General features: G+C 43.9%; 1 protein-coding gene across 9 annotated transcripts in view; it reads left to right on the top strand.

The window, feature by feature from the left end:
- The window catches only part of FBXO34 (F-box protein 34), a 39,248-nt gene that overhangs the window by 4,555 nt on the left and 15,848 nt on the right, over nucleotides 1-18,845 (top strand). For 5 of the 9 annotated variants that reach the window (XM_059850596.1, XM_059850598.1, XM_059850602.1 and 2 more), the window contains exons 1-2: nucleotides 8,548-8,700; nucleotides 9,012-9,090. The exons of 2 other annotated variants lie outside the window; for them this stretch is intronic. The gene's annotated coding sequence lies outside the window, so the exon portion shown is untranslated. Of the gene's footprint in view, nucleotides 1-8,547; nucleotides 8,701-9,011; nucleotides 9,091-18,845 lie in introns of those variants that run through there. 2 more of the 9 variants (XM_059850597.1, XM_059850600.1) reach the window with 1 other exon arrangement.

Raw genomic sequence — 18,845 nt, 5'->3', positions numbered from 1 at the left:
GGGTTTCTGCTGCTTTCAGTACATCCACTTTTAACTTGCTCAATTTTGGTTAATAGTATTCAATCCAGAGTGTCACTTACTTGACTTTGAAATTAGCATTAAATTTTACCTTCCCCTCCCTATGTTCCTTTAATTATATAAGTTTTGGGTTCTTTTTGTAACACAGATTCTAGAGATCTTTTCTAGGCTGCCTGAAAGTAATATTCATGTAGGAAGAGACTTGTAGTTTGTTTTTACTTCTTTTACCAGTTTTCTGCTTGGAAGCTGGTGTTTAGGAAGAAGCTTATCCCCTTTCTTTGTGATCAGTGCAGTAGCTTGGTTTTGGTTTCTCTCCCTGCACTTTCTCAAGACTCTCCAGCTGCTGCTGGGTGGTGCCCCCTAAACTGGATGGATGTGTTGATATGAGCCTTCATGGCCTGTGCTGTTCTAAGAAAGATAAAATGCAGCCTAAAATTAAAATTGCTGGATCTTTCAGTGTCTTTGAGAGGAACTTGCTGTGGTGGGGCAGCCCTGGGCTCCAGAGCTGGAGAAATTAAATTGAGAATATGGAACACAGGTGGAGTGTTTTGGTCAAGGGCACACATGAGGTTCAGCCCTTGGTGGAGAGCTGCAGGGCTGAGGGGAAGGTTGTGTCTTTTGAAGTGTGAAACGAGGGACAAATCCATCCTAGGAATGGAAAAGGTGAATTTGTATCACACAGTGTGTGATGGGTATGCCTGTGAACCAGGTTTTGGAGAAGGAATGGGCTAACCCAGGAGCCTTTGCTGACACATGTTGTTTGGACTTGCAGTTTGGGTGACTTTTTGTGATCTGTCAATTAGCACATCAAGAGGATGTATTTTCAGTCAAGGAAGACATTTTTCTTTGGAAAAACCTGTTTGGCCTATTAACTCTAAATGTACTTTGAGAGAACTTGTCTCAACCAAGTTGTCAGCAATCAGTTTGAAAAATGAAGTCTTAAATATGTCAACCTTCCCCCAGCCTCTTCAGTGTCCTGCTCAGAATGATGGAAAAGGAGGATTCAGGCTGACTTTTTTTCCATGAATGCATATATCCAATGTGCTGTACTTCCAGAATTGATATTCAGGATAATATGCTTAATCTTCAATTGCAAAAAAATAGCTTCACACATAGCTAATTCCATCTGCTGGAGGAATAAGAGCGAGGCTAACTTCATCACTTATTTGGGACCTGCTTTTTGCTGTTGCTAATTACTATGTATGAACTTTGGAAATTTGCATAATTTTTTGGCAAACCTAAGCGGCAGCCATTTAATTTAGAATTTTTATTAACTTTAAACATCCCTAGCAACTCCTAAGCTACTTCTGGTTCATTTTGTGGTTTTGGTGTTTTACAGGGTTTGATTTTGAAAGCTTCAGTAGCTTCTTTTGTCTTTTCCTTGCAATGACTTCATATAAGCAACAGCAGCTTGCTGCCATTTCCAATAACTTTCAGCCTGAAATGTGACACAAAATTCCTTCTGTCATTCAGACAGAAAAGTATTGAAGTTAAGTTCTTGTAAAAGAAATAATTCTGAAAAAGTAAAATTAGAAGGTAGGTTTTAGTTGCTCTTCTGCAGTGTGAGAAGAGCACTTGAAATATTTTAAGAGTATATGCATTTCCAAAAGTAACCTTGGGGAAACTGGGGCATGTCAAGTCTGGTCCTAATTCTGGTAAAAGCTGGTCTTATGATGTGAATTTTTAAGCTCCAAAGAGTTTGGATGTAAATTCATCATTGCAGATAGCTGCTAAATGTTCTTTCTGACTCAAAGGTTGTATTTAGATACATTTTCAGCTTCCCAAGTTGTCTAGCCATGCCTTTTCCACTTGGTTTGCTTTTGTTTTTGTGACCTCCACCTTTCACTGATTTTGCTGGTTGGCAGTCAGTGGAGGTGGATAATCTGTAAAATATTGAAGCAGTTGGAATTTTATAGCAAAAAATACTGTCTGCTTTATTGGAATGCTGTCATTTGGAGTCAGCTGTTACATGCTGATTTTCTTTTGGAGGCAATAGACCGGATTAATTTTAAAATTTGAATTATTTGTGCCCACTTTCTGTCTCAGTGGCATCAGAAACTTCCTATGCTGCTCTGTGCAGTTGCACTCCTGAGTCTTTGTCCCTCTTTTCTCATCCCTCTTGCTCTGTTGACCACTTTAAAATGCAGTTTCTTCCTGGGGATGAACGGGGTTATATTGCCAGACTCTTTAATTCCTCTCTAATTGGCAGAAAGCCAAGCATAAAATCTTCTTCATAAGTCACCCTAGAGGTTTCTTTGTATGTGCTATTATTTTCTTTGCGTGCTAACATCACTGAAAATACTTTTTCTTTTTTTTTTTTTTTTTCCCTGCCCCCAAGTCTAGACCAGGCATAATTATGTTTGTGTGTATGTGTAGGCTTGAGTGTTGCCACGCTGCAACACCCAATTTGAAGTCCTTGGGCAGTTTAAGACCAAAATTTCTTGTAGCATCAAAGGCAGCACTATCCCCTCTGCATCTAGGGAGGTGAAGTAATTTTCTGGTGTATCTGAACTTCAAAGACAGGCTCATGGTTTGTGCCTGTGGTGTGGCTTTCTGAGATGTGTCATACTGGAGGCTATATTTTAAAAAAAGAGTTTGGACCCTGGGTTCCAGCACAACTTGTGCATTAGTGATAGTGGCTAGTGTTGCACTGTGGATTAATTATGTTCATGTGCTTCCAGAGCACCCCAGTTTTCTTTTCATTTATGAAACTCTTAATTGAGGTCTTTATTCTGAGCTTCATCTTTATTGCAAAGTCTAAAAATCCTTCCCATCGTGAAGCCTTTGCTCTTGTCTTGGGTCTCTTAATGTTTTTGTGTCTTCAGAGCTTCTGTGCTTCCTTCCCTGACTGCTGAGGTTGAGGCAAGCTCCCTGTAAATGTACATGCAGAACTGCCCCTTTTTCTCCTGCTGAAAGGAGGCTCTGGCTTTGCCATGATGTCTACTGTGATTTTTTTTTTCCTATTCATTTCCCTTCCTGGCCTCCTGCATGTGTCCTGGTGCTGGGGACAGCACCAGAGAGAGGAGGATCCTGCTGAGCAATGAGGGCATGCAAGGCATGGTACCTTGAGACAGGTGTCAGGCACTTGGGAAGGGAATTCTAGAAGAAACCTCACCCTTAAGGAAATCTTGCTGCCTGAAAATGGGTTTATACACCTCAGTTTGACCATAGGGCACCAGAGCTTGCCAGCAGGTGTGGGACAGACTGTTAGTTCCTTGCATTTTTTCACTTTATTTCCTCTCTAAAGAAAGATAACATTCTACTATTGGTTTTTTTTTTTTTTTAATGAGGTAACTTTATCTTAATAAACAGATGAATGAGGTGATGCAAAGAGTGCTTGTTTTTGTGGGTGAAATCTCTGTGAATCTGCAGCTCCTTCTGAAACTGGGGCTGTGGGAGGATTACTGATAGCAATGAATCCATCTTCCATGGTGTTAAGGAAAAAAAAAAAGTCCCTGTATTTCTCTTAAAGTGCTTATGGATTTTTTTAGATGCAGTAGGACTGCAGATGTAGTCATATTAAAATATAAAACATCTCACTTCGAATTGGTCTCTCAGCAGAAGGAGTTGGAGACGTGACTTTGGTAGAAGTTACTGGGAATTCTCTTTTTAATGCAGCTTTGCAGCCTGTGCTGTGGATGGGAGCCCAGAGCAGTCTGAGTCATGCTTCCTCCATGGAGAGGACATGGGATGCCACCAGCAGTGGACTAAACCAGTTTTCCTAATGATTGCTTTGTTCAGCTTTAGCTACTTATGGGGTTGTTAAGATGGTGTCAGCTGATGTGTCAGCTGGAGGCCATGGGGTAAATTGCAGCATAAAGAGCAGCAGTTTACATACCTTTGTAGCAAATGTCTCTGCAGCATTGCTCTTCTTACCTTGAAAAGTTTATTTTGTTTTTTTAGCTCATTTTCCTCCTTTTCTTTTGGATCAGTAGTTGTATGGAGCAAGAAAAGAGTTTGTATGGATTTTGTGAGCTTCATCCCTGACCTGACTGAATCCTACCAAGTGAAGGCACCAGTGCATCCTGCAGGGATGGCCCATTTTCTTTGGGAAAATGTTTTTAAGAAATTGGGAAAAACTTAGTTTTCATTTTGTCCTCAATATTTTCCTGAGAGAAATTCACTTAATTTAGTGAATTCACTGAGTGAAAATTGCTGCATCTCTAGTAGACCTATTCAGAGCAAGTTTGTTGATATTGCTTTAATGGTGGTTTTAGGGTTATTTTAATATTTTTATTTTATTTTAAGGATTTGGGGAATGCCCCCTATCCCTTGTGCTCCTTGGGTCACAGATGGACTTTACTGGAGTATATGTAAGGCAGAAGCTGCTGAGAAAAGCCTTGTCTTTAATTAGACCAATGAGTATCACTGGGGTGGAGGGGAAGAGATGAGTGAGCTTTTGAGCCTGAATAAATGTCAGATTGTATTTTGTCAGAATTGCAGTTTGGAATCAGGGATTCACTGAGTTTCCATTTGGCTGTGGGCTGTCTGGGGCCTTTTTGCATCTTCCATCTCTTAGCTGCAGTGATGGCAAAGTTGCATATACCACTTTCCAGACATAAAGCAGAGCACTTTAGGGGAAGGAAGGGTAAATGACCCAGGTAAAATGAGCCAGGCTGGAGTCAGTAAAACTACCCAGAGTACCAGCAAGTGATACCTGTGTCCTGAGTTTAATCTATTCACTTCCCAGTGGTCATGCCCAGGAGGATTAGTGAGAGATGCTTTAACCTAAAGCTACTTGGAACAGCAGTGCCTTTTTATTCTCCCCTCTCAAAAGTGGTTTGCTGTTACTAAAATAGCTAAATGCAGGCATGTTAAGCTTAATATATATGTGTGTGTGGGTACCTGAGAAAGCATCCCATTAGGTAACCCTGGAACTTTCTCCTGGGGGAGATGCTGAGAATATCACCTTTGCTGCCAGTCAGGGCCAAGCCAGGCTTGTTAGCAGCTTGTAAGTGACAGCCCTACTTTGCTTTGTGGGTATTTTAAGTGATGAGGGTAGCAGAGCTCCAGGGAGAGGTGATAACGTCTGTGCTGGTTTTCTTCTCGATAGGGAGGTGGCAGAGGAGGAGGAGATAGGACTAATTGCATACCTTCCAATTCCAGTTACTTCATTACAGAATAATCATTGGAGCAGCCCTGCAATCTGCTCTGATAGCAGATAAGTGGCGAGGCTCGCAGCACTTCAATCTAAACAAAACTTAAGTGCTTTTTCCTTTTTCCCTGGAGTGAAACTGTAATTTCGTTATGTGAATGTTGGCCAGGACAAAGTTGTTTTTGCAGCTGTCATGATGATTCTCTGGGCTTTGTGTTAGAGGTATGTCCCCAGTGTATGTAGCAAAAATATCCTAAAATACTGCATTCCCATACCTGGAAGCTTCAGTTGAAGGCTCTCCAAATGTTTGCCAGGTGAAGATCTGTTTAGCTTTGACGTTAGATGTCTCAGAGGGTTTGGATATAAACCAGTGAAGGTTTGGATTATATTCCTTTCCATAGCAATACATGTTAATTAGCTTCTCTGTCTGCATTAGGCCCTGAAACAGTCAAGTGAGAGAGCCTGAGCACATCTCTGCTGCTTCAGAATACGAGTCCCTGTGGTGAGGGTGGTCACGTTGAAGCATTGCCTCATTTTGGTTCTCTGGTGTAGAAACGGTGTTAAATGCAGCCCATGTGATGCACAAGAGAAGTATCAGGCAGAGCTTGGGAGAGAGATTTTGCCTTTCTTTGAAATGGGGTAAAAGTGAATTTGTACTCCAGGCTGAACTCTGGGAAATCATAAAATCCCAAAATGTTTAGGTTGGGAGGGACCTGCAAGCCCATCTGGTTCCAACCCCCTCGCAGGTTGTTCCAACCCCGTCCAACCTGGCTTTAGACACTTCCAGGGATCATGGGGTAGCCCCAGCTTCTCTGGGCACCCTGTGCCAGGGCCTCATAAAATACCTGGAACTGCTGTTGATGATGATGACTTTAAGGTACCTATTTAAGGCCACAAGATCACCCCAGACAAGTGCCTGGACTTTGCACAGTGCAGTACTGGCCAAGCCTTCAACTCTTTTCAGGCTCATTTTTTCTGGACTGCCACAGAACCATTAAATCTGATCCGTTCCTAAAAAGACAGCTGACTGTGCAATCTGAGCCACATAAAATTCTTTGTCTCTGCTTTGGACTTGAATGGAAAAGTAGTTTGTTTTCCCATTAAATTGACCTCAACTGTCGCTGCCCCAAAGGGGGTCTGTTCTTGCAGGCTCTGCTTGGCCAGGAGGCAGAGCGTGCTTGGCTCTCCCTGTGTTTTGCTGCAAGCCTGCTAACTCACTCCAGGACAATGGGAGGATGGAAATGCACTAAGGCAGGTATTTGTTAGCAGGTTAAATGTTTTGGGAAAGAAAATGTGATATACTTCATAAAAGTTAATAGTTTTGTAAGTTCAGTTTGGTTGTGTTGGTTGTAACTTGGCTGATAGGCTTGATGGTGTAGATCCAACTGCAGCATGAAGCTCTGGGAATAAATAAGGTGAAGTGGAGGTGAATTTCAGAGGAACAAAGAGTGCAAGGCCTCCTTAATTGAATCTTACATTTTTAGGGTGGTTTTCAGAGGGAAAAGCCCAAACACGCTTTGCAAACCAACCTGTGCATTGTGTACTATAGTGAATCCATGCTTTGATGGGAGCAGTGTAACTTATTTAATGAGATGAACTGAATCATTGTTTTTTTTTTAAAGAGGTATTCAGTTATTTGTATTGGGGAAAAATACATTTTTGCTGAGAGTCTGTAGCTGATCAGACTCCTGCATCCCTTTCTAGCCACTGATGTTGCAGGGACAGGAGGCTGACAGGTTGGATTGGCTTATTGCCTAAATAAAAATGAGGTTCAGGCCTGGAGTGTTACCTGGCAGAGCTGCCTGACCCCCACCTGCTGAGGACTCACAGTGCTCTTTGCTCTTGGTTTGTTTTAGGAGAAGGTTTTAGGATGTGTTTCACATGGGAGCACAGGTGCCATGCTGCCTTTTTAAGAGGTTTGGTGCCTTGACTCTGTAGGAAAAAGAAGCAAAAAAATGGGCTGTGATATCTTTCATGCTGGCCAAGCTGCTCCAAGGGTAATCCAGGTGGGAAGGGACTCACCTATGGACAGGAGGTTCAGCTGGGTAGTCAGGAAGCATCAGGGAAGCACAGCACCTTCCTAAGAGTGAGCAAAATTCCTTCCACCTGTAAACACCATCACATACACCCAATCTTGGCTCTTCTCTGGCTTCTGTTTGCCTTTTAATGGCCTTGGAGTGCCTCAGTGCTTCCTTTCTCTCTTCCTGGTGTTTGGCTCAGGGGTTTGATGGCCCCTCTGATGATGGAATCAGCACACAGGGGCAGGTGGGTACTTGGGGAATGTCCACGGGATTACACTGGTGTATTTATGGCCTGGCATGGCTGCACTGGGACTTCTCATGTGCTTCCATATCCAGTACTTAATCACCATCCATCTTCACTGCAGAAAATGAATGGAAGGCAAATTGTTACTGGACACTTTTCTAGGGAAAAAGTTTTTAATGAGTACCTGAAGGGCCACAATCCTATAGATTGTGTGTGGTGTGAGCAGGTTTTCCTTATTGAAGAAGCTGGATTGATTCCTTGTGGCTGGTTAGCATCTGATTTTTTATGAGGGAGGGGGAAGAGTTGTCTGACTTTAATCTGAATTTACTAGATACTTAATAAGAAAGACCTCTGCCCTGAGTGACTTGCTCAGCCTATGTTGTGTTGCAGGAGCTCCATGGAGATGAAGCCTGCTGGCTTTATTTTGCTCTGAAATCCATTTGGCTCAAAATTGCTTCCAGAATCTCATCCTCCTTGGTACTTCAGACTTGTGACTGGGTAATCTGCCAAGTGTTAAGTGTTGTGGTAAAGCCTGGCTGCTGTGGTGGCTGAGAGGTGACATCGGCACATGGAACTTGTCCTTCAGGTGACAGGCAGAGGCACATTTCCGAGAGCTGTCTGTTTCTGCCTGTCTCATCCCTTTATAATCTCAATTTATATTTAAAAGCAGAGGGATTTAAGTCGTTTTCTGTGCAGTTGTGGCCCGTGGGAGCAGTTGGCTGTCGTGGTGTTTGGCCCTGGAGCTGCCTTGGTGGCCGATTGCGTAAGCGAGCGAAGGTATTTGCAGCAGTCACTTGGAAACGGGGATAATTCAAGTCTCGATCAAGCTCAGGCTCAAACAGGTTGTGGAATTTATTTATACAACACCACTGGGGTGTGTGACACTGCAGAGCCAAACAAACAGAGGTTCCCAGCCCCGAGGCTTGTGCTGGCTATTAGATAACGAGGGATGGGTTAATTACAGCCAGGGACATGGGTGGAGGGGTTCGAAGTGGGTGAGGGCTGCATCCGAGTGGAGAACATGAAGTGTGCCTCGTTAATGGCAGTGTGAAGAAACTGTGGGTGTGTCTGGGGTTATGGGAAGGCTGGAGGTCAGCTCTGCAGAGGGAAGTGTTGTCTGAGCTATTGGAGACGCGTGGATTAATAAGGGAAAGCGGAAGGAGGCAAAGTGAAACCGGCCAAGCGTACGGGGAGGGGCCGCGTTACGTGGAAGCTGACGTGCAACAGCCCTGGTGCTCCAGGGGCTTGGGGACTTTGGGTGTCAGAACAGCCACTGGGCATCCACTCCCCGACCCCAAAACACGTGTGCTTGATGGGAACAGGTAAAGAAAGGGGTGCACTGTGGCTTCTGTGGGCTTTGTGATCCATCCTCTCTGCTATCTGTGCTCCCTGGGCTCTTGTGGTGCCAAATTGGCTTGTGCCCAGCCACTGGGCTGTTTTTGGGGTGTACTCGATCAGTCAGCACTGAAGATCTTGAACTGGTGGTTCTCCATGTCAGCAGTGCACGGATTGTTGTTCCCATGTGCCCTTTGACTGGGCAAACTGGATCTTTTGGGTTTTAGGAGCTGGGTAGTGGTTGTTAATACCTTTACTGTGTCACTAATTTCCTTTTTCCTTCCCTTTTGCTCTTCAGAAATGCCATTCTCCTGAGTGTGTAAGGAACCTACAGAACTGTAATGTCTAACCCTACATGGAATAACAACTCTTGGAAGGTACTACCCTTTTTTAACTACATAGCTTTGTTACAGGTTGGGTTAATGATGTGCTGATCTTTGCTTCAAAGCTTGAAATTGAAGAACTGCTTCTTATGTAATGCTGTCCCTTTGAAAGGGCTGACAGTGCTGTGATCCTCCAGTCTCTGATTTCCAGAAAAACTGGGTGCAAGCTTACACTTGATTTGGGGTGCTGAGGGACCATCCCTGTTTCTCTGGGGATGATGATGTCTTTAGGCAGATCTGGTGTTGCCTTAGGAACAGATGGTGGTTTCTATTCAGAGAGCTGAACTGAGCTTTCTTCATACTTGGTGGCCATCCTTGGAAACATATTGCCCTTCTTTTTAGTGATGCATGATGGTTTGCCCATTTCTTCAATTCAGTGACCTTCTGGATTGTCTTTCTTGAGGCTTCCAGGCATATTTATTAAGAAGATTGTGATGAAGTGCAGTTACACTTTAACATTTAGATTGAAATGTCTTGGCTGTTCGTGCTGCATTAACCAGCTCTCAGGCGTTGGCTTGTTCTGCTGTCTGATCCTGCAGTGATGCCATAATACTGAATTTTGGACTGCCCTGTGCATTGCCATGGCAACAGACTGATGTCACACTCTCAAGGACATGACTTCAGTGCATGATCATGCAGAGGCACAATCAGATTTGTGGAGGAGAAAGCTGACTAATGCACATCTCAAAAGCAAACAAGGGGAATGCAGGTTACAGCTGACCAACCAAGGTGCCTCAGTGTGAAAATTCCTCTCTTAGAGGAGGGGCTGATTCCATCTCTAAGACAGTAATAATTGTCTTGATGAGCTTCTCCTCACCATGGAGAAGCAGAGGACTTGCAGGTCTCCTATATCTTTAAAACAGGTGGTGGAAGAGACCATAGTTTCTGGGGTGAGGGAATGCTCTCAGGTTTCAGAGCTTTGAAAGGGCAGTGCTTTCTTTTGCATTTAAAGAACCTCTCAGTGGTCCTGTAAGCACCCTGAGAATACTTTGACTTGCTTAATGTTGTTCAAACAGTTTAATTGGTTTTCCAAAGCTTTTATTTTATCCATAACATTGGAAGGTGAAAGGGGAACTCCGCATCTGCATTATGGTCACATTTTCCTATATCCTATTAGCAGATTCCAAGATTGTTTAATGTGATCTCCACCCATTTCATTTGGCTGCAACCTTTGCTCCCATGAAAACAAGGCTGATTGTTCTGAATTGCTGTGTGTATGTGCTTTGGCACGGCATGAAGGTACCTATAATAACACAACCATTGTCTGGAAAAAAAGGCAGTTTGCAGTAATAACTACAAATAAAAGGGTGCAGTCCAGGGGCAAGACAGATAATGGTAGTTTTCCCACCCACTGCACAGGGCAGATTCTTAAACATGGTCACCCCTCTCAGCATGACAGGGCTGTGGGCTTTAGCCTGGGATGTGAATACTGGGAATAAGGGGCTGAAATATTTGGACGTTGTTCCAAGTTTCTCTTTCCTGGCCCCGGTTCCATTGCTCATATCTACGGATGGGGAGACTGAATGACTTTTGCACAATGCAGTGTTTTATTTGCATGCTGTGAGCAGTTTAACAAGTGTGTGTGTGCTAAATGAAGCATTCCCACTTTCAGTGAGCAGCTGATGCACCCTTAAAATAAAAAAAAAAAAGTGCCTTTAGGTTGAACAGTAGGGTTTTGAGGGGTGACATTGTGCTGTGTGCCCGAGCGGATGGTGGGTCGTGCCAAGGCTGAATGTTAACTAGAAATGCTGTGAGATGCAGCAAATAACCAACTCACACTCCTTGGTGCTAAAGTAATTTTTGCTCATCTCTGCACTTTGTGGGATGAAAGCTGTTATAGTGCAAGATTTGGAAGTAATGTAATTGTTTTAAATGCTCGGTGTCACAGGAATTGAGGACATTTAACAGAAACTGGCATTTCTTGTAGCAGTTTGGTTGCCTCCCAGGACAGGAAACTGTGAAGTGGTAAAAAAGAGTCAGGGAAGGAGTTTAACAACCCTCTCTGTAAATCATGATGCTTGAATTCAGATCCTGGCCTTGAGCTGAAAGGACTGGAAGCTCTGCAGGACCCAGTGATTCAAGCTGCTCTGCAGAGAACAAGAAGATAATGGTGATGGACTATCAGGAAGGCAGCCTTGCTGAAAAGAGAGGCTTTGTGATACAGTCAAGGGAAGGAAGTCTGGAGAACTCAGAAAAGGAACAGATGTTTTTGGTGGTGGGGAAAAACTTAACTGTCCCTGTAGTTTGCTCTTGCAGCAGAGCCAGCAGGAGGAACTTGATACCAAACAAAAGTAGGCACACCCAGGATTTAGCAGAGGGATCCTGGAAAGCTGAAAATCACTGCTTTGGTGCTTTTCTGTTTGACAAATATCTTATACAGTGGCATCTGGCAGATATAATAATATATGTGTGTGCAAAGGTGTGTGTAAAACAGCTTGAAGGTGTTAGATGTTTCTCTTTAACAGCAATAGAAGAAGCATTGATATATGAAGTGATACCCAAAGTGGGGAGCCAAGAGAGATGCTGTTCTCTGAGAAGGAAATAATGACAGAAGATGCATTAAAAAAGAGGGTGAGGTTTTTTTTCTAGGGTGTGTTTATAGATGGTGACGACTTGAAGTGTGATAAAACAGATTGCTGATTCTGTGTATCAAAGTACCAGTGGCAATGATTTTTCAAGCTGTTGAAACTTGCACCCACCAAAAAATATATATCTATTTCATTCTTCCTAATAGGTTAATCCACTGTAATTGGCTGTGAAATCAACCTGGGGGAATTTTCCCATCTGAAAGTGATGCACAGCCTCTTTGCTGTCTACTTGGCAACCGTACCTTCAGATAATTAAAAGCTGTTTTTTAAATCCACTTTTCTTTCAACTCTTGTTTTTCTGCATCTCACTACTTCTCTGAGAGCTGTCAGTCACTCTTCTGGCCAAGGTGTAAAAACCAAGATAATGTGCTTTTAGGAAAGGAAAACTGCAGATGATATTTTTACATTAATTTTTTTAAAAGCATAAAAAACTAGGTGAATGTGAGGAGCTTTTTAGCATGCATGTCACTGCTGCATTTCTAAAAGTAACTAAGCTTTCCCAGTCCAGTATGGAAAACTTTGACTTTCAGATCTCTGGTGCCACTTGCCCTGCTAAAATCAATAACCAAGCCTCCATGGTTCACTTAGGAAGCAGTTCCAGTTACCCAGAAATTACAGGAGTTGTTCAGCACAGGGATCCTCTGGTTTCAGCACATACTTTCATTGCTCTGTAGTGTTTTGAGAGGCCGAAGGGTGGGATGCAGCTCCAGTGAATTTCCAGATTCCTAACAGTGTGAGGGACTGTTTTTAATAGTGATGATAAAAACAGCTATTCCCAGTTGGAGGTTTAGTCAGTGGTATAATTATCAGAGCTATGAAATAGTGCAGGGATGGCTTGGGATGGAAAAAACTAAGGCTTGAAACTTATTTTCTTGAGGGAGCTATTTGAAATTATTTCCTGCAAGCTCATAGAGAATTGGTGAGAGATGTCAAAGGGTGAGGGCTCAAGATTGGTGATTGCTTTGGTAATTCAGTGTTTGGGCTGGCAAGCTGCAGCTGGCTTTTGGGAAAGAATTGGTTGTTGAAAGCCAGGGTGGTGAGTGGGAGCTCTGGAGTGGCACGTTTGGTTTGTACAGTGCTGAGGATTTCCACAGTAAGGTCACAATCCCCAAAGCTCCACATCTGGCTCACTTAAACCATCCCTTCTAAACCACAGCTGTGGGCTCCTTATTTGCTGCTTCACTTCTTAGTGATTTGGTGGGGTTTATTCATATTTTCTTCATTTTGTCCAAGAGGGGAAACTCTGAGAAGAAAATACTGTTTGTGCTGGAGGGAGCAGTGGGAATATTGGGTTAGGGAGCAATGTAGGTATTTTTTCCTTTTTCTGTCTTGATTATAAAGCTGTTTCTTGGACCTGTTAGAACAGAGACCACAAAGATGCTCTGAGGACTGGAGCACCTCTGCTCTGGAGCCAGGCTTGGAGGGCTGGGAATGTTCACCTGGGGAAGAGAGAGCTCTGGGGAGACCTTGGAGCCCCTTGCAGGGCCTGAGAGGACGTGGGGAAAAGAAGGAATGTGACTTTTTATGTGAGCAGATAGGGATGGGACAAAGGGGGACAGTTTTAAAATAAAAGAGGAGAGGTTTAGATTAGATATTAGGGAGAAATGCTTCTCTGTGAGGGTGGGGAGGCCCTGGCACAGGGTGCCCAGAGAAGCTGTGGCTGCCCCATCTCTGGAAGTGTCCAAGGTCTGGTTGTACAGGGATTGGAGCAACCTGGGATAGTGGGAGGTGTCCCTACCCATAGCAGGGTATTAGAACAAGGTGATCATGAAGGTCCTTTCCAACCCAAACCTTTCTAGGATTTTGTTTTCTGTGTTTTTTAATAAAAAAAAATTTTGAGTCTTGTAAAACAAACCTGAATCTGATGTTTCCAGTGGACTTCAGAAAAGTTCATGCTTCCAAAGTGGTTATTAACATGGAAAGTATTGCACCAGAATTATTTCTGGTGTCCTCTTATAGGTCTGTGCCACTGAATTTTGCAGAGGAAATGTGAAAAGGGAAAGGCAGAAGCAGAAAGCAGAAGTTGTCCTTTACTGAAATTTCAATGCTGTTTTGAGGCCTTTTTTCCTTAAAAATGAATTACAGTGGAATTCGTGCTATGCTTAGGATTTCTGAAATTTTAATTGTGTCAGTTGCTAGGTGTATTGACTACAAAGCTCTGAAAATATCAAACTATTTTTTACTTCAATAATTCTTGAGTTATTAGTGGGGAAAAATTTAAAAATAGAGCTAATAAAAGATTAAAGATCCATGGAATTGGTAGGTTTCCAGATTAGCTTAGATTTTAAACAGTCCTTTGAAATAATCATATTGCAGTAAGATACTGTATTTAATGTTGGTCTCTACTGCAGTTTACCAGTCAAAACCCCTGAGTTTATGTGAAGCTGAGTTGGTTCAGCAGATGTTTTGTGTACAATGTTCTCTTGAGAATGTCTACAAACCCAGGTGATGCTTTGGGAAGGATTTGTAGTGTGTCCTCTTGGCTGCCTTCTGTCTTCATCTTGAGCCCTTTGGCCATGACATGTCACATGTCTGTGCTTTGGCTGCTCAGAATCCTTTCTGGTCCCTTTAAATGGGTTCTGTGCTTTTTTACAAGCTGCAAAGAAGTTTAGGGTGGGAAAGACCCTGATGCTGCTTTGGGATCGTTCACCTGTGTTTGTGTGAGCCCAGCTCTGCTCACCCATGCCCTGTTCCCTCCCTGTTCTGCTCCTGCTGCTCTGACTGTGTTGGATGAGCTCTGCAGGTGCCTGGTTCTGGCTGATGGATGTCCAGGGCTCCAGCTGGGTCGTGGTGTTGTGCCAAGTGCTGTTGTGAGTCTCCTCTGCCTTGCTGTGCTGCTCTCCTGTCACTGGTGAGGGTTCCAGCTTTGTGTTGCTGGCTGTCACACCCTGGTGTCCTGTTTCTTTCCTTTTCCTTGCATGACTTCATGCTGCAGGCCTGGAGCTGTAGGAGGGGTGCTCATTCCTGGCAGCCCCAAGGATGTCAGAGGGTCCCTCCCAAAGAGGCCTGGTGGCAGTGGAGCTCTGGAGGCCTCTGGTTGTAAAGAGTGGCTGTTCCCTGTCCAGGAACTGGGGCTGAGAGTCACCTCTGCAGAAGGTGTGTCCTCATTCATTGAGAGCTGTGTCACCACGTCCAGGAGTTGTATGAGAATATAAGAAGGTTGTGTGGCCTTCATGGGAATGAGAAAGCTCATCAAGTTCAACAAGTCCAGGTGCAAGGTGCTGCTCCTGGGTCAGGGCAGTGCCAGCTGTGAGTACAGACTGGAGAAGAAGTCATTGAGGACAGCCCTGCAGAGAAGGACCTGGGAGTTGTGGTGAAGAGAGGGCTGTGAGCCAGCTGTGTGTGCTCACAGTCCAGAGGGACAACTGAGTCCAGGGCTGCTTCAAAACAGGAGTGGGCAGCAGCTCAAGGGATGTGATTCTCCCCCCAGAGGGTGCCCAGAGCAGCTGTGCCTGCCCCATCCTTGGGACTGTCCAAGGCCAGGTTGGATGGGGCTTGGAGTAACCTGGAAGGTTACTGTCCCTGCCCTTGACCAGGGGTTGAAACTGGATGGACTTTGAGGTCCCTTCCAACCTGAACCTCTCAAGGGTTCTGTCAAGTAGGATGTTTTCAGAGAGCCCAGAGACTCAGAAGTCTGAATTCCAGGGATCCCAGTGGGGTCTGCACCACCTCTCACAAGAAGTCAGAAGTGAATAAAAGAAGGACACACACTGGGAAGTGGCCACTCTCCATACAAGGAGAAATAGTCCTGGCCCTCCTGAAGACTTGACATTAATAATAAGCTGTGAGTGATTGTAGTGGGTGACTCCCTGCTGCAGGGACAGACACATGCACCCGACAGGTTGGCCAGAGGAGGTTGTTGCCAGCCAGGGACTGGAGTTGGAGGTGTCACAGAAGCACTGCCAAGAGAGCTTAAAGGTCAAGATGAAGTTCATGAGATTACTGATTACTCTTGTGGACAAAACAAAAAAATAACATTTACTAATGGCTAGAATAGTAAAATAATAGTAAGAAACAAGCATAAACCAAACATCATCTCTCTCCAGCTTCACTGTGGGACATCCTTCCCTGGCCTTGGTGGGGTTTTTCCTCATTGTCTCTCTTTCTGGTGTTTTTCACCCTTTCTTAAATGTTTCCTCAGTGGTACCAGTTGGTTCAGTGATGGGCTCAGCCATGTCCTGTGGTGGGACATGAGGAGCAGGCTGGAAAGGGCCTGGGGTAGCCCTGACCTTCTCCAGTAGCAGCTCTTTTAGAACCTGACACTAATTAATGATTTTTTTTTTTTCTTTTAGATTGTAACCTGTTCTTTAGGAGCTTTTATGCTTTGTTTTTAAGACACAGCTGGGAAGCCCAGTGAATCCCAAACTTATTTAGAGGGTGTGGGTGGTGGTATGTCCAGTTTGCTTGTGGGTGGGTGGGTTGTTTTAAGGTGTTCCTAAGGAATCTGTTCTGGTGGAAGTTCGCAGATGTAATGAGGCACTTTGTTCCAAAATGTGCTGTGAAAAATAGTTTGAACCTGTTTCTGCATGAAATCTGTCCTGAAGTTGGGTATACTTGGATAGTTCTTTCCCTATGTGCAGAGCAGACTTTTTTGTAAACTGCTGACCTATAAATTTGGGATTTCTGAGTTCAGCATTTTTGCATTGTCCTTGCAAGGTGGAAGATAGTTCTGTGTGAAAGTTGTGAAAGTGTGACTTTGGGGCACCAGCAGTGGCCTGCTTTAGCCAAAAGTTTGAAAAGATTTAAGGTTTTGTGACAATTCATGGGACATTGATACTAAAAATAGTGGAAAATGCTTTTATGTGAGAATAGAGTGGATTCAGGAGTATGATAGGAGAAATTTGGGCATTTTGAATGACAGAAAACATGGAATCATAGAATGTTGAAGGGTTGGAAGGAACCTTAAAGATCATCTCCTGCCAACCTTCTGCCATGTGCAGGAACTTCTCCCACTAGACCAGGTTGCTTAAGGCCTTATCCAACCTATCCAAATATTTGCAAGTAATGGCACAGTTACTTCTAAAGCTCTTTTTTGGTACTATTATATTTAATCTAGTGTTTGTGCTGCTGAGTAGGGTTTGCTGAATTTGGATTTGGAGACCTTTAGGAAAAATCTGGATGCTTTAGAGATACCTAGTGGATTTTGGAGCCTCTCAGCCCTGCAGTAGACTGGCAGAAGGAATCCATGTGGAGGAAAAGGCATTGTTCTGCTTGGAGTCTTTTGTGTGGGTTTGGTTTTCTTGGGGTTTTTTTGGGGAGTGTTTTTTGGGGGGTGCTTTGTGCCTCTGTCTCTGCTGAAAAAGTATCCACAGTGGTATAGGACAGAGAAATGCACATAATGGTCTTTTGGTTAAGGGGTAAAATTCCACAGAGGTAAATAAAAATGAATTATCCCTTGTTCTGCTACACTGTGTAGGTCTGAATCTGTATCAGGGAATATGGGGTGGTCTCAGAAAGGAGTACTGGCAACCCAAGGGCTGGCTCAGACCAAGTGAGAGCCTCAGAAACCTGGTAAAGCCATTTTTCATTCAGTGAATTGAGTTTTAAAGCTGATGAAATTAGTGCTTAACATTTGAGTCACCTGCTGTGGGGTTTTCCTTATTAGCAGAGTTCTAAAGAAGGAACTGTATTTATTTATTTGCTGGATATTTAGAAGTCAGCTTTAGGTTTTTTTCTGCTATTTTAGAAGCCATTTCATACCCCATGGAGAGATGTGCAGGAGCAATTATTCCTGTGCATTTTGTGCCATGGTGCAGGGGGCCTTCTTCCCTATGTAGTGTCCTGTAAGAGATTTTTGCTGTCCTGGTGACATTTTACTTTGTTACTATTTACCAATGAAAAGTCCAGTCCTATGCTGGAGTACACAGATGCAGAGATACACTTTTGCAACTGAGTTTATTTCTGTTGTGTTACAGGATCTGCCCTGAAAGAGGAGAAGGAAACTTTAGGAATTAAAATGGGTCACTAACAAACTGTTCCTGGTGAACTGGTGAGGCATTTCTGTCAGGCAGGGCATGTGATGGTCACTTTATGAGCTGTCACAACAAAAACAAATCCACCCTCTGCATGCCAAAGTGAGTCAAGTGCACCTCTCCAGCCAGGATCACTGCTACCACAGGCAAAACAGGCTGGTGAAATGATTGTTGGCAATCCTAGTCTGCCCCTTTGGGGTTATAATAAAAATAATAATAATAATAGTCAGGATTTTTTTTTAGCAAGCTTATATTGTGTTCTTGAAAAAGATGAGTTTTTTCTTGCTGGTTTTGACTGGATTTCTCTAAAGTGGGGCAGGTTGGCTCTCTCCTGGTGTTCAGGCTGATCTTTCATAGAGGGAGTCTGGGTTTCTGCCTCTGGTGTTTGTCCTGAAACTCCCTTTTCACGTCAGTTCTGCCTCTTGCAGTCCTTTCTACCCATCTTTGCATGTGCAGGAGCAATCCAGTGAGACCTCAGCCTCACAAAACCAGGGCACCACGTCTCCAGAGCTCTGAGAGTGCTGCTCTACTATATTTGGAACCAGCCCTATTGCTTCTATAATAGGAAGGCTTCTGGAAGCTTTCTCCTTCCTCTCGCCCCAAGAAAGTGGCCTTTCAGCTGAGCTTTCCTGAATTCACAATCTGCATGGCAAAGCAGATGGAGTTTTAGAGGCTAAATAATTCAGATGTGGCTCGTGGGTCATGGACCTCGAGTGTGGGGTGTTCAGGGAGGATTTTTGCCTGTGCCCCATGAGCTGAGGGTGCAGCAGCCACAGCCACACTCAGAGGGGTTCTGCCACCCCCAGTTTGTCATTTGGGGCATGTGACAGTGCCAAGGGGTGCCAAGGCAGCTTTCTAGAAAGCAGAATGATGTGTGAGCCCCGTGTGTTTGTCAGCAGAGCTGCAGCAGCACTGCCCAGTGAGGGATTTACTGGTTTTGTTTTCCTCTTGGATCAAGCAGAACAAATCTAATGAGCCAGTTCTTAGCTTCTTCCCAGCTGAGCAGCGAGTGATGTCCTTACCCAGATTGGCAAGGCAGCTGAAGCCTTTCAGGAACAGTTGAACAAGGGAAACACTTGTAATATTATTTTTCCCAATACTCATGCAGGGCTAAGAGAGTGCAGCAGAGCTTGTCTTTATTTTCTTTTTCTCTTCTGAGATTTTCCTTTTGAGGGGACAACTTAGTCCT

Source organism: Haemorhous mexicanus, chromosome 6 (assembly GCF_027477595.1).
Source record: "Haemorhous mexicanus isolate bHaeMex1 chromosome 6, bHaeMex1.pri, whole genome shotgun sequence".
NCBI lineage: Eukaryota > Metazoa > Chordata > Aves > Passeriformes > Fringillidae > Haemorhous > Haemorhous mexicanus.
Note: the sequence above shows the minus strand (reverse complement) of the source record. Positions and strands in the feature narration are given on the sequence as shown.